Consider the following 6,944-nt stretch of genomic DNA (forward strand, 5'->3'; position numbering starts at 1 on the left):
TACATGTGTCCACACACATAGGAACACGCTTGTACACAACAAATGCATGTACGCCACACACACAGACACAGGCAACAAGTAAGTAAAACATTTAAATAGTAACAAAAAAAATCATTCCATGGGTGAACAACTTTTCTTGTTATTGACATTGCTGACACACTCTCTCCTAAGTCCTCTGCTGGGGGCCTGAATGGATACAGCGTAAGCTGATGTCTACAGTAGTCTACCACCAACTCAGTATTAAGCAGGCACACCAGGAGCTACCCCCTGGAAGCCAACATCAGAAAACTAGGAAGTTTCCTCGGGAGTCGCTAGGTTTCCCAGGTCTAGTTGCTCCATCCTGCCATGTCTCCATAGCAACAAGATGTGATGTTTGACGAGAGCCCCACCTGCCATGTCTCCATGGCAACAAGGTGTGATGTTTGACCAGTCGCTCCATCATGTCTCCACGGCAACAAGGTTACATACAGAGAAGCAAAGGGCACCACCAGGACCACCTTTTTGTCTTCAAAGCCCCTAATAAACACGGTCACTTCCCAATCACTGTCTTTCCAGTTAGCCTCTTGCTGACTCTCAGGGAGACAGTCAATGCCACTGACCACAAGGCAGAGCCACAGCCCGGCACAAGAGACACGATGTCGTGAAGAACATGAGAGAAATCCTGGCAAAAGATTCAGAGTGTACCAGTGTCCTTTGAAACAGCAATTTGCACAAGCAGGTCTGAGTGTGAAGAGGGGGACCTGCCTAGGGTGATGACCTGACTTCAGATAGAAGACAGAAGCACGGAGGAACCAAGAGACTTCCGGGAAACCGTTTATGGACAAGGACCTACACGCACAGCAAAAGTCAGGATAAAGTAAGGGATACGCAGCTCTGAAATCAGCAGAGAAATGTGGTCCGAATTCCTCATCCGCTGTACTAACAGACGGGCTCCATCAGAATCTACAGCAGCAGTTCTCAACATGTGGGTCACCACCCCCCTAGGGGTCCCATATCACATACCCTGCACATCAGGTGTTTACATTCCGATTCATAACAGTAGCAAAATTACAGTTATGAAGTATCAACAAAATAATTATCTGGTTGGGAGTCACCACACCATGAGGAACTGTATGAAAGGGTCTCAGCGTTGGAAGGTTGAGAACCACTGCTCTACAGTTTGTTAAACCGAGCCACTGTACATTTCACTTCCTTTTTCAAAGTAAAGTCTCAAATATTTTCCCCAACTACTGAGGGGAAAATCTGGATTCTTTCAGGTGCTTTGTTTTAAATAGCTTCTCTCAGGCAACCATTTTCTTCAGGCTTTGCCAGACACCCTTCCTAGAACTCACTTCATAGATCTGATCATAAACAAAAACGAACATGGGGACCCAAGACAGGCCTTTGGCTCAGGAAAGCCCCACCCTCCAAAGTCCAGGTTCCTAATTAGAAATAAAATCAAGTTGCTTTCTATGCCATGGACTCACCTGGGCCAGGTGATTGCTTCTGTCTAGGACCAAAAACACAACCAGGGCTGGCCATCTTTCTCCTCGGTAGCCTTTTATAGAAAGAAAGGAAAATTTCATAGGCACGCTAAGAAGTTCTGGGTTCCTAAGAGAGTTTTAATATGTCTGCTTTGACTGTGTGGGTCCTCTGAGTTCCTCTGGCACTTAGGTCTCCTGCTCTCCGAGGCTACTTTGTACAGGGAATAAAAGGCCTTTTAAGGAGAACACTAGGGTGTAAACAGAGATGAGTGCGGATACTGCCAGAATGGAATCCAGGCTGGTTTCCTCAGTCAGACTGGAAAAACAGGCTCAGCATGGTCACCTGCCATCTCCAGGATAGGAAATTCTTTGGGGCTGTGGGGAAGCCGCTCAGGATAGAAAGGCCTCCCTGATGAGCATGTCAAATAGCAAATCCAGAAGCCTCAAGCCTCCAATGAGAGCAAAGAGGTGGCAGCCTGTTCAACTCTGGGGTCGATTCCTTTTCAAGCCTCCCCAGCCATCGACACAGCCTGGCACACTGCTCCCCCCACCCCACCCCCACCCCACCCCACCCCACCCCACCCCCACCCCCCCCCCCACCCCACCCCTGCTCCCCCCTTGTGAGCAGTGCAGTAGAAGCCAGGCAAAGCGGCTCAGAACTGCAGCTCAGAACTGCTGACTCAAGGCTCCTTGAAGAAGCAGAAATCCAGAACACTGGGCCAGAAATAGTAGCCATGAGAATCTACTGAGAGCACGTCTGTGGGCAGAGTGGGTGAATGAGTGTGTCAGCGTGTGTGGTGTGTGTGTGTGTGTTACCAAGCCCTAAAAATATCGCCTTCTTTCCACAAAGATCCCAGAAGCTCAATCTGGAATTCTCCATCCCCCATGTCCTCAGGGCTAGCTGCATTAGCACACAGCTGTCTGGAGATGTAGGCACTTTTGCCTTCTCGAATACTTAGCTCTTGAGGGACTGATTATTGATTTGTATACATGAGGACAATTGTCCTGTGACCTCAGGCTGACCTGAGTCTTACCCTATCTTGCTGGCCTATTTATAGAGACCCCAGGGCATAGACATGACCAGGCTAACTAATGGCTTCCAGAGTCATCGGCACGGTGGGCACTACTTCACCAGCATCTGGATTCAGGCTTGGCCAGAGGAGACACTCCATAGACACAAGAGTGAATGGAGAAACAAGCCGCAAGGCAAACTCAGACTCTCTCTAGCACACGGTTACCACGGTAGTTCAGGTTGCCACTGTCTCCTGCCTGGACCACGAGGACAGCCACATGATCCTCAGACCTTTGGCCTCTCCTTTCTATCTACCCTCTCCTCCTACCAGAAATCACCCCAAATTAAATTCCATCCCTGTTAGGATCCTGCTCTCACTCTTCCAGGCCTAAGATCTTACGTCATCAAGGGATGAAGGCGACTGCGTCCCCGCCTTTAAAAGCCCCCACGGCCCCCACGCTCTCGCTCTCTCTCTCTCTCTCTCTCTCTCTCTCTCTCTCTCTCTCTCTCTCTCTCTCTCTCTCTCTGCGCTCCTCTCTCTCTGCGCTCCTCTCTCTGTTTCCTCTCTGCTCTGTTCCTGCCATCTTTCTGTCTCCCCAGGCCTGGTTTCTTTCTAATAAAGCTCTTTCTAACTCTGGTCGTCGAAGCCGTGGCTCGTAACCTTTCCACTGCACCCACTGACCCTCCAGCGCCGTTTATCCTTTCAATCCCAACTCTCCTTTGCTTGAAGAGAATAGATGGGTTTCCTTTCTCAGCATCTTGGGTCCTGTCCCAGAGACCCCAAGGCCCAGCTGCAAGCCCCCTGCCATTCTGGAACTGACCCACAACTATGCCCTTGGCCTAGGTCTTCTCACGCAAGTGTCTCTGGCATCTCCCTGATCTGCTGCCTGGGTCTGTGGCAGAGATGGCACCTGAGTTGCCCTTTTCCCACTCTTTGCCCTCACCAAGAACCTATTCCCACTGCAACTCTCTCTGAGCTATTTGGTTCGTATATGTTTGTTTATCACATTAACCTCCACAAGGTGGTTACTACCGTCCTCCTTGCAAAGACAGGCAAACTAAGGCTGAGTGGTCAGGTGACCTGCCCAGCGTTACACAGATCAGAAACAGGCCAAGGGCCATGCCTCTCTAGCTTTATATGCCTTCCCTCTACCACATCGCAGACTTGTAACTGGCCCGGCAGAAATGAAGACATTCTAAAGAGACACATCTGTCCATCTATCAGACAACAGAAACAAAAGGACCCCAAAGAATGGGAATTTTCCCCCCAGGAATCTCATGCTGAGAGAAGGAAAGGTTGCCAGAGGAGGGAGAACTTGCCTCCCAGAAAGAGATTTTACACAGTTCTATCAACTCATCACACCGTCACACAGGATGAGACTGAAGCCCAGACAGTGACGGGTCAGTGGTGGGCAGGACCACACCTCGTCTGGGACTGCTTAGATGTACATGTCCTTGACCTTCTATTTAAACTTTAATCTCAGGACCCCAACGACAGACTTGGGACAGGGTAGAAAGGCTCACTGGTCTCTTGTCTCTCTTCCCAATGTGATCACATTGAATAAATCTTTTTTTTTTCTTTATACTTTTAACTTGTCTCTCTCTCTCTTTTTTTAAAAAGATTTATTTATTTACTATGTATACAGTGTTCTGCCTGCTTGTTTGCTTGCAGGCCAGAAGACGGCACCAGATCTCATTACAGGTGGTTGTGAGCCACCATGTGGTTGCTGGGAACTGAACTCAGGACCTCTGGAAGAGCAGCCAGTGCTCTTAACCTCTGAGCCATCTCTCCAGGCCCTAATTGTCTCTTTTACTGAGCTTATTGAGGGCAGGCAGCTGGGTCTGGCTTGAGGCACAAGTTGTGACCTCCAAGTTTGACACCAGAGTGTGGGACAGATTTATGTAGGACACAGCTGCTCAATCAGTGGACAGGTTGATCTGTGGGTGGGTGGATGAGTGGATGAATAATAGATGGATGTGTGGGTAGATGGACTGATGGATGGATACATGAGTGGGTGGATGGGTGGTGGAGTGGGCAGGTGAGTCAGTAGGATAGAAGGATGAAGCAGTAGATGGATAGAAGCATGGATGGATATATAGAGAACAGAATGGATAAAAAAAAATGCAACTAAAGCCAGAAAGCCCCCAAAGCAACACAGGACCCCACTTAGACACAACCACTCATCACTTCCTGCTCCTGACTGCTTCATCTCACAAGCAAGATGTTATAAAAACCGACTTGCCAGCAAATGGCAGAGCACTTAGCCTTGTGGGGCCTGAGTCAAGCATACCCAGCGAGAACACCATGTGTTTCCAGCTCCCTGCCTCTGTCCAGATCCTGCCCTTGGTTTGGGGGTTTATTTCTTCACCCCCTTTGGGTTCTGACAAGACCTCTTCTGGTGATCCTCTTTTCCATACCTCTCTCTTGGGTCTGAGGGCACACACCGGGCTTGGAAGAAAAGCACCTCCCAACACACATCACACAGGCCAGGGGTGACAGCTGGGTAGCTATGCTGGGGTGGAAGGTGGACTCCTAACCTCAGCTGCCCCCATTCAAGGCCAGAAGAGGTCCCACACCATCCCCTGGAAATTTCCAGTTTCCTTCCTGAGTCCCCCAAGCCCTGTCACATCATCTTGTCACTGAGGCTGCAGAGGGGCGGCTTCCCTCTGCTTACTCCAGGTTCTCCAGGTTACTTCCCCCCAGGTTACTCCAGAACCTCAGCATCCAGCCCAGAGGACCACAGGGTAAAAGTTCAACAGATTTCTCCAGCCGTGCTCCCTGCATCAGGACCAGGGGGTCCTGTGGTCCCAGGGATTCCAGTCCGAATTCCTGTCTCCTCCAGAAAGAAGGGAACAGAGGCAGGGGAGGGGTCCTGAGGCCATTCTCCCCCACAACTGTTTCCACCCAGAGAGAGGAGGCTATTTTCCAGACCCCTTCTAGAGAATGAAGCAAGGCTTCCCTTTGCCCAGAGCCTCCAGATAAAACCAGTGAAACCAATTCAGGACAGACCTACTTACCAAATACCACAGAGCCTAGGTGGATTGTCTGTGCTTCTATCAGTGGGAGAAAAATAACTATGCTGTATGTTCGTGCCCAGGATACCATGGAACAGAGGGTCTCAGTACAGGGCAATGGCTGGAGCCCTGCTTACGGAACACTAGAGTAGACCCCAGTCTGGTGGGCAGAGGGTCTAGTCTACAGAGACCCTCATCCCCAACAATCCAGCCTTTCCCCTAGCATGAGAGCATCGTGTGCCTGTGCTATGGTTTGTGTATGGTCCGTCCCCACAAATCCACACAGGAGTTCAATCCTCAAAGCTGTGAGTTAATGGCATGAAGAAATTGGAAACTGAATTAGGGGCAGGGCCTTTGGGAGGTACTTAGGTTCAGATAATAGTGTGGCAAGTCCTCTGAATAAGTCTCGGTAGTTTTATAGGAGAGACTAGACAGACAGACAAACAGGTTCCATGCTTCTTGCATGTGATGCTCTGTGGTGAAGCAGCAAGGGGCTGGGAGATGTGCCTTTCCAGAACCCTGCATCACTCTGTGGCCATTCAACCTCCAACATGGTTAATTAAATCGCTTCTCTCTTTATAAAGTTACCCTGCCTTGTGCATTTCATTATAACACCAACCAACAACAAAACCCAGGCAAGACTCTACCTACAAGATGCAATTGCTGAGGTGGGTGGGTTGCTGGCTAAGAGGCTGAGTGTGAAGCTGCTCTGAGCGGTTCCCAAGGAGCTCCAGTCCCAGCTCAGGAGAGAAGCGAAGAAGCCCCTGCTCTCCTCTTGCCCAGGAAACGCTCTTGGGTCTTGGAGGAGCTTTGGTAGAGGGATGGAAGCTATTTGGACCATGTGGGAACAGTTGATCAGAAAGCTTGGCAAGCCCGGAGGCTGTGGTTCAGGGCAGTGTTGCCCATACATGTCACTCTCTGGCCCTCCTACAGTGACGCCGAGGAACCAGCTTCGTCCCTGAGAGGGCTGAGCTGCCTACCCAGACTGGTATCTCTGGGCCCGTTCAGGTAGGCAGCCCCACGCTTAGGTTTCCAAGACACCAATTCTTAAGAGATAACTGTCCCAAGAAGAGACAGTGCGAGGTCAGGTCTGAGGTCAGGGCTGATGTTCAGTTGGGCCTATGTGCCAGCACACCAAGCTCTTGGCCTCAAGTTCTACAAGGCTGGCTCAGGCTTCCAACTTGCATTCCTGAAGATTCTGACCATCAGGCTCCCTGGCTAGCCTCAGCCTCTCGTAGCTCTCCCAACAGCACTGGAAGGTCAGGGAAAGGCCTCAAGAGGGCCACGCTGGAGGAGACAGGAGAGTGGCCAGAAGTGTGACGGAGCAGTCACCCGTCTCTCTCCCAGGAGAAGCCTGTGTCTTTAGGAGGGTTTGCTCAGCAGAACGCCAAGTCTTCTCTAAGTGGTTTCCCCTTCCTCTCTCTTCAAGGCGCATCTGTTCTCCACAAGCATGC

This window comes from Peromyscus californicus, unplaced genomic scaffold (assembly GCF_007827085.1).
Source record: "Peromyscus californicus insignis strain IS unplaced genomic scaffold, ASM782708v3 Scaffold_4__1_contigs__length_199733344, whole genome shotgun sequence".
NCBI classification, from domain to species: Eukaryota; Metazoa; Chordata; class Mammalia; order Rodentia; family Cricetidae; genus Peromyscus; species Peromyscus californicus.